Raw genomic sequence first — 8,045 nt, forward strand, 5'->3', positions numbered from 1 at the left:
TATGTACTTAAACCATGGGGAGAGGTGTGTGTGATGGTTCGTGGTGGAGGAAAGGGGTGCGGCATTGAGCATGTGGTAGCCGGTGAGACAAAGGGTGGCGGTTGGGCCTTTGGAGACATTGTGACGATGGCATAAGTGATCACATGAGGTAGCTCGCTGGAGGTGTCATGGCAGTGGGACTGTTTAAGGTGGAAGTTGCAGTGATGGGTGGTGGTCTGTTGGCAGGGCTAGAGCCCTTGGGGGTGGGATGGATGAATGCAGGAGTAGTAGAACCTGTGGGGGTGGCCGATCGGCGGAATAGGAGCCTTCGGAGGCTGTGGGATTGGAGCTAGGTGGCAACGGGCGGTTCTGCACAGGACGCGGCTTGGTTCACTACGGCTTGTTGGCGTGCTCTTGGCAATGCCTGGGCATAGGCAGGAGGAGATGGAGGAGAGCTGGAAGGTATAGGGGGCCCGGCAGAGGTAGGAAGAGATGGAGGAAAGGTGGCGAGAGTACAGGCGATGGTGGAGACAGGGGTGTAGCCGATGGTGGAGATGGGGATGCAGGTGGCTCATGGCGATGGTGGAGACGGTGGGTGTAGGTGATGGTGAAGACAAGGGGCATAGGCGGTCAATGGAGGAGGAGGTGATGATGGCGATGGGGAGGAAGGCAGAGCATAGGAGACCCGAGAGTGGAGGTAGGCGATCGATGGAGGGTGCAAGAGGTCTCGGAGTTGGAGGAATAGGTTGGGGGGGGGGAGGGGGACGAGGTCTGGGAGTTGGAGGAATAGGTTGGGGGGAGAGGGGGACCTGACAAATTAGGTTTCCCCCAAGGAAAGTAATTCTCCCCCTCCTCCTTTTCTTCTTCTTCTTCTTCCTCTTTCTTTATTTTTTCATCTTTCTTTATTTTTTCATTTTCCTTCTCCTTCTTCTTGTTTTTTCTCGTACTTCTTTTCTTTTTCTTCCTCTTTTTTCTTCTTTTTCTAAATTCCTCTTTCCTCTATTTCTTCTCATTCTCTTCTCTTCTCCTCTAACATTGCTATGACCGAGACAAAAAATCATTCAATAAGATAACCCTCCAAAAAAATTTAATTGGCTTGCCCTCCCAAATTAAAACAAAAAGGATTTTTAAAAAAGTTAAAATAAATAATAATAAATGAAAAATGTAATCCTTTCTCTATAAGAATGTATAAAACATCCTTTTTAATGTTATTGTGAAATAAGCATTCTTATTAATCCAACAAAAATATCAAATCCTAACTACTTGCAAAAGTATTTCACAAATAGTATCATAATGTTTCGTGCTCCACATTGCAATATGTGCAAGCAATCACGCGGTTAATGTGTCCTTGGTCCTAGCAATGGAACTAGAATGTTGGGCAACACTTGCTCAAAGTCTTGGGACCATTGGACACACTCCTATTCATTTAAGAGTTTCAACACACGAAATACTTGGACCACGATCAAGGTCCTTTGTATTGAGCATTGCAAAGCATACCTCCAACTATGAAGGTCACACATGCAAGCTCCGCTACTTAAGAAAGTGCTCCTTCACTCCTCAATCCTTCATAGCCTTTCTCATTAAAGGAGAAAGCATGGGAAAGGCATAAGAGAGTACTTGAGAGGAGAAAAGAGGCTTCACTCTCTTGATCTCTCACCTCAAAATCACACTTTGTCTCCCTCAATATCACACTCTCCCTCACTCTCTCTCTCTCTTACAAAGACAAAAGCAAGAGAGCAAGTACTAGAAGTTTGCACACACAAATGAATATCTAGTTCTATTTATTCTCATGTTTGTTATACACTTTTTAAGGGTTAGGGTTTCCCCATCCCTCTTGGGCATCCAACTCATCTTGTGGGCCAAAAGACTAGTCATCTCTTATTGTATGCTCTTCCTATGCTGAGAATACAATAGAACCTTTGTGATTTTACCATGAGAACCCATTCCAACATTACAATTGGTATCGGATCACTCCCGGCTTACAAATTTATATGACAAAATAATATAGTAGATACAACCCGGGGGGTCCACTAGGGTTTACCGTATGGTACCATGTGAGTGTAAGGGAGGGGATTTATTTAAGGAAAGAAATGTACATTTTATAAGGTAAGGCCCCATAAATAGGGGGTAGATAAGGGGTATTTTCATATACTACCAAGCTTTTCCCTCAAGCTTCCATGGTGGACTGCCCCCAAATCCCTTCTTCCTGCTGTAACCAACCCTCAGCCTCAACATCTAGTCACCCCACAAGCTCCCTAAGGTGATCCTCCACCTGACAAGTACCTTGGTGGCTAGCAGACAACCCACGTGGACAACAGGTAGCAGCCCGCAAAATGCGACGCATTTTGCATTGAGTTGTCTACTCCCCATTCCTCAGCCCTACTCCTTCCCTGGTTAATGACCTTGGTCTAGGACCCCTGGGCATGCAACCCCACCCCCCCCCCCCCCCCCTCCCCCCCCCCCCTTTCTTTGGGTAAACTTGACCCCCCTCTCCTACTGGCCTACTTCTTGATCAAGCACCCGTTGTATACTGCATGTGGGCAGCCATTAGAGCTTGACAACTCAAGCTCTTCACCTAGCCCACAATCTCTAGAGCTTAGCCCTCAGGAGATCTTTCAACCCCTTTTTGCCCTTCCGCACCAGCATGCATGGGAGTTTTGTGGGCAGCCATGAAAGCTTCACTTAAAGCTTTCCTTCTTTGAAGCTCAAGCTTGGGAACAAGCAAGGGAGCCATCATCATCCTTGGAAGCATTCAAATGCTAAAGCCTTCATCCATGGGAGTGTTCCAACCAATTGGGCTTGTTTGATGGAGAAAATGGGCATCATGACGGGCTATACTTCAACCATCTTCTCCAAGCACTAAAGAGGTATGACCATCTACTCTTAATCTCTCATGTTTATCCACTTGTTGAGCTTAATCCCTTTGTTGGAGAGATTAAATATTGCATAGGCTTAGTAGCTCAATCCCTCTTGTATGCATGCATCATATCTAGTTTTGAAATTCATTGTATTGGATAACATTAACTCCCATCTTATCTTGTGACTTTGGATAAGCTTCAAAGTGAGTAATAGCCATTGTAACTGGATAAGTAGCAGCCAATGAGCATTGGACTACCAATGTAACCCCCACCCCAACCCTTATTCATTCCTTACATCTCATGAAAAGGCCCAATGTCTCATTTCCAATGCATCTCATGATGATTGCTTTATAAAAATATTTGCCATATATACTCCGGCTAAGGAAAAAGGCCGATGTCAAACGAGGTGGTAAGACAAAAGAGAGGTGACCCTCCCTCCACTTAAGACCCTGAATGGGTGCACAACCCAGCCTGAAACTTTGCCCACCTCCTAGTGATCCAAAGCTTGATAATTGTATGCAGGTGCAGGTACTTCCACCCATGATGCTGTGATCCCCTTTGGACACCTTCTCAATGCTAATGGTATCCATATATGACAATTGAAGTGCATGCAACCAGAAGAGATGTATGACAGTAAATTCACTTATGCATTGATGATGACAGAGTAGATGAGTATGCAATGATACTTGGGATAATGCTCAGTATGCTTAGGATGATATTCATGTGGCTGATCAGACCTCTCAACATATGCCCCATCCATATAGGGCGCAATAGAGACAGGCAGTGTTTTTTGGTCAGAGTCCTGCAAAACAGTCACAAAGATCCTATCACAAAAATTTGTATTTTGAATTTGGGAGAAAACCCTATAGTTCACCTCGAAGAGGCTTTTCCCCCTCCGGCTTGAATAAAAAACTCCCCAATTGGAGCTACGATTTGGAAGTTATGCCTATTTTTGTGCATGAGGGTCACTATGGACACCGTTCCAAGATAGGCACAGTAATTCCATTGCAAAAAATTCTTATCATTTTTTGTTACAAAGGTTAATAGCTCATCTCGAAGAGGACTTTGTCCATCCTACTTGAATAAAAAATCTCACCAATCAGAGTTTCCTACAAAAAGTGATGCCCCATTTACTGACATCAAGTCCTGTGGACTGCATCTAGATGGCTAGCCAAAAAGGCAAAAGCAAGGCCCATGAGGAACTCCAAAGGGAGATTAGAGACTCTAGGACATCCATGAATGATGAACCGAGCTCAGCACAAGATTGCCATGGAGATATGTAGGAGGAAATGCCCAACACGGACCCATACACGCTACTCAATCACACCCTAGGTCAACATACATGAGCTTCATCACATGGAACGGCATAATGACATGGTCACCAACCACTGTCAAATGATGTCCAAGTTTGATGAAGTGATAGAGCATATAGCCCTCTCAAACTCGAGGACTCAACAAACCTTGGAGTAGCTCACTACTCTTGTTAGTCAATTAGCTACGGCTTTGTCCCAAGAGAAGGTCAATGACTGTAGGCATGAAACTAGACAACCTCCACATCAAGAGCCATTGCATGGTCCACAGGGTATACTTAGTGCTAAGGTAATTCCCCCTTCTACCTACCAGATTGGTGAACCCTCTCATGCGCATGATGAGCCCCTCTTGAGCTCCCCCGTCAACCATCTAGCCAACACCCCATTGAGGCCCTCTCCCACCCTTGGTTGAAATTCCCCCACTCTCCCTAGGAGCCCCCCATGCACCCTATATGAATCAGCCCCATCATGGACAATATGGTACTAATGGCCAGCATGGCAATCATGGGCAGCCTGGCTATAATGGATAGTTTGGGATAAATGCACCAGAAGGGATGTATGGACAGCAAGGTATGTATGGCTACCACGGGATGTATGGGAAGCAAGGGTTTCAAGGACAGCATGGCCTTCATGATCTATGTGACAAGATCATCTTAACAAAGTACAATGGGAAATCTTCCTCACCATATCTGACTTGGAGGAATGGACGTCCAAGTTGGAGTCCTACTTCAATATCTACCCCCGCATTGATGATCAAAAAATACTTTTTGCTTCTCTCCACTTGGAAGGATTTGTCCAACATGGTGGCGCTATATCAATTTTGAGAATCATCAGTTCATTGACTGGGAAGATTTTAAAATGCATATGGTCCAAGTGTTTGTGTCTCCAGTGGAACAAGAGCGGTTGGCAAGAAGGTGGTATACTTTTGTTGACCAACGTAACCTCACTATACATGAGTACACAAATCAGTTCATGAACTTGACCATGTATGTGGAGAGCATTAGGGATGATGCTAAATTGCACAAGTGTGTCTATGGGTTGGAACCGAGCCTATCAGCCAATGTCATGGCCCAAAAACCTACCACACTGTTTGATGCAGTTGAACTAGCTAAGAGATATACAAGAAAGTACAATAAGAATAAACATTTTCAACAAGGTTCTAGATAGCCCCGCATCCCTTCACGATCAACCCCATACAAAGGTGGTCTTCGAGGCACTTCTATACCTAATAATAGCCCTAAAGTACCCACTTACCTCGCCTTCCATGTTGAAAGAAAAATGGGCACTTTTGCGATAGCATTTGGCTCTAATGCTGAGAATAAATATGCTAAAAATAAACAGTCCACTACATCACCTTCCCATGGATCCAATAGCCAACGCTTTGTTTCTTTGGATGTTGTGAAGGAATGGAAGGAAAATGGCTTATGCTTTAAATGTGGGGATAAGTACACTACTGACCATGCCTCCAAGTGCCCGTACAAGACAGCTAAGGTCAAGGTTCCCTTATGATTGGCTGAAAATAATGTGGCATTGCTTGACCTAATTGCCCTAGATATGTGCCCCATTGATGTTGTTGTGATTGGCTTAAAAAATTGGGAAAATTTGCAGGGGTAGATGGGAAAATTTGCCTCTAGGCAGATGGGCAGATGGGCAAATTTTCCCTCTAGGCAGATGCCCATCTCGAACTCCCTCTAGGAAAATGGGCAAATTTTCAAGATCATCCCGATTTTCAGCTCATTTAGCAAAGCAACTCAAACGGGAGTTTAAGAAATGCTCACAAATCTTTATTTTGCAAATGAATAAGGAAAATTCAGGTCAGCCCTCTACAATATCTAATGATTCATCCTTGCAGGCATTACTTGAAGAGTACATTGATCTATTTCAGATGCCTACAACCCTTCCTCCTATGAGGCAAATGGACCACCCACTTGATTTAGAGCCCCATTCCAAGCCAGTAAATTATCCCCATTATAGACTCTCCAAGTGTGAGCGTAAAGAGGTTGCAAAGCAAGTCAATAAGTTGCTAGAGATGGGTTTCATTGAACCGAGTTCTTCCCCCTATGCATCCCCTGTCCTGTTAGTCAAGAAGAAAGGTGGCTCCTTCTTTTGCATGTGCATTGACTACAGAGACTTGAAAAAAATCATGGTGAAGAACCACTACCCCATCCCACGGATTGACAACTTGCTGGATGAGTTGAAAGGGGCTGCTTTTTCACTAAGATTGATTTGCGCTCTGGCTACCATCAGATTTGTGTGTGAGGGAGGGAGATGAGGTCAAAATGGTCCTCAGGACTGATTGGGGACTTTATCATTTTCTAGTGATGCCTTTTGGATTGACTAATGCCCCTGCTACATTTCAAAGCCTCATGAACAAAATCCTTCAACCCTTTCTGTTCAAGTTTGTGCTTGTTTTCTTTGATGACATCCTCATTTACAACAAGTCATCAAAGAAGCACTTGACACATGTCAGAAGAGTGTTTAACATATTGAGCGAGTATCGACTCTTTGCTAAGGAGATCAAATGCACCTTTATGCAGACATATGTGGAGTACGTGGGACACATTGTGAGCAAAAATGGCGTATAGGTTGACTCAAAGAAGGTGCAATGTGTTCAGGGATGGCCCACTTCTTCCACCACCACTTCTTTGCATGGCTTCCTTGGCCTCTCTTCATTCGATAGATGCTTCATTAAGCACTATGCCACCATTTTAGCACCTTTGACTTATCTATTAAAAAGGAGTCATCCTTTTGGGATGCCACTACTACTCATAGCTTCAAACAGTTAAAGGACGTGCTTACTTCTGCCCCCATCCTTGTCTACCTTGACTTCTCTAAGCTGTTTACCATTCATTGTGATGCCAATGGCAGGGGTATTGGTGTATTATTGTTACAAGAGCATGGTATGATTGCATTTGAGAGCTGCAAGCTTGTTGAGAAGGAGATACAAATGAATGTATATGACTAGGAGATGTTGGCCATCCTCCATGCCATCAAGAAATGACACCACTATTTGTATAGCAGTCGCTTCCAAGTAAAAAGCGACCATCACATCCTCTAGTACTTCTTGACTCAATCCACTTTGACTCCTAAGCAAAGGCGATGGATAGCAACCTTACAAAACTATGACTTTGACATTTCGCACACTCAGAGGACAAGGATAATATTGTGGCTGATTCACTCTCTCGGATGTGGGCATGTAGAGTATCCTCTATTTCAGAATTGCACAATGATTGGGTTGAAGAGCTTCAAGAGGCTTACTTGTTAGATGATCACTTCAGCCACATATTCCAAAAATTATAGCATGGGATCATGACTAAAAACTCCCAATATTAGCTAAAGCATGGCCTTATTTGGTCCCATGGCAAGATTATCATCCCACACACTTTCCCCTTCACATAGAAGATTATGGAAGAGATACATTCTTGCCCCATTTCTGGTCACTTGGGTGTTTTCAAAACATATGACAGGATTGCCAAGAGCTTTCATTGGAAAGGCTTATGGAGGGATGTCAAGGACTTTGTGACCAAATTTGTTCCATGCCAACAAAACAAGGACAGTACACTCAAGCCCGCTGGCCTCTTGCAGCCCCTCCTTATCCCTGAAGGGAAATGGACTCATATCCCACTTTATCTCCACTAAGACCCAATACATTGCCTCTCAGGTGGCCACTCAGTTTATGGAAAATGTCTTCAAGTAGCATGGCTTACCACAATTCATAGTACATGATCACGATGCAAAGTTTATGAGAAACTTCTGGTATACAGTTTTCATATCCATAGGGACCAAGCTTGCTCCATCCACTACATACCACTCTCAAAGTGCTGGTCAGACTAAAAGAGTGAACAAATGGCTTGAGAAATATTTGAGGCACTTTTGCCATGATGTACAACACCGTTGG

Source organism: Lygodium microphyllum, chromosome 26 (assembly GCF_053477565.2).
Source record: "Lygodium microphyllum isolate KBCC chromosome 26, Lygodium_microphyllum_v1.1.10, whole genome shotgun sequence".
Classification (NCBI taxonomy): Eukaryota; Viridiplantae; Streptophyta; class Polypodiopsida; order Schizaeales; family Lygodiaceae; genus Lygodium; species Lygodium microphyllum.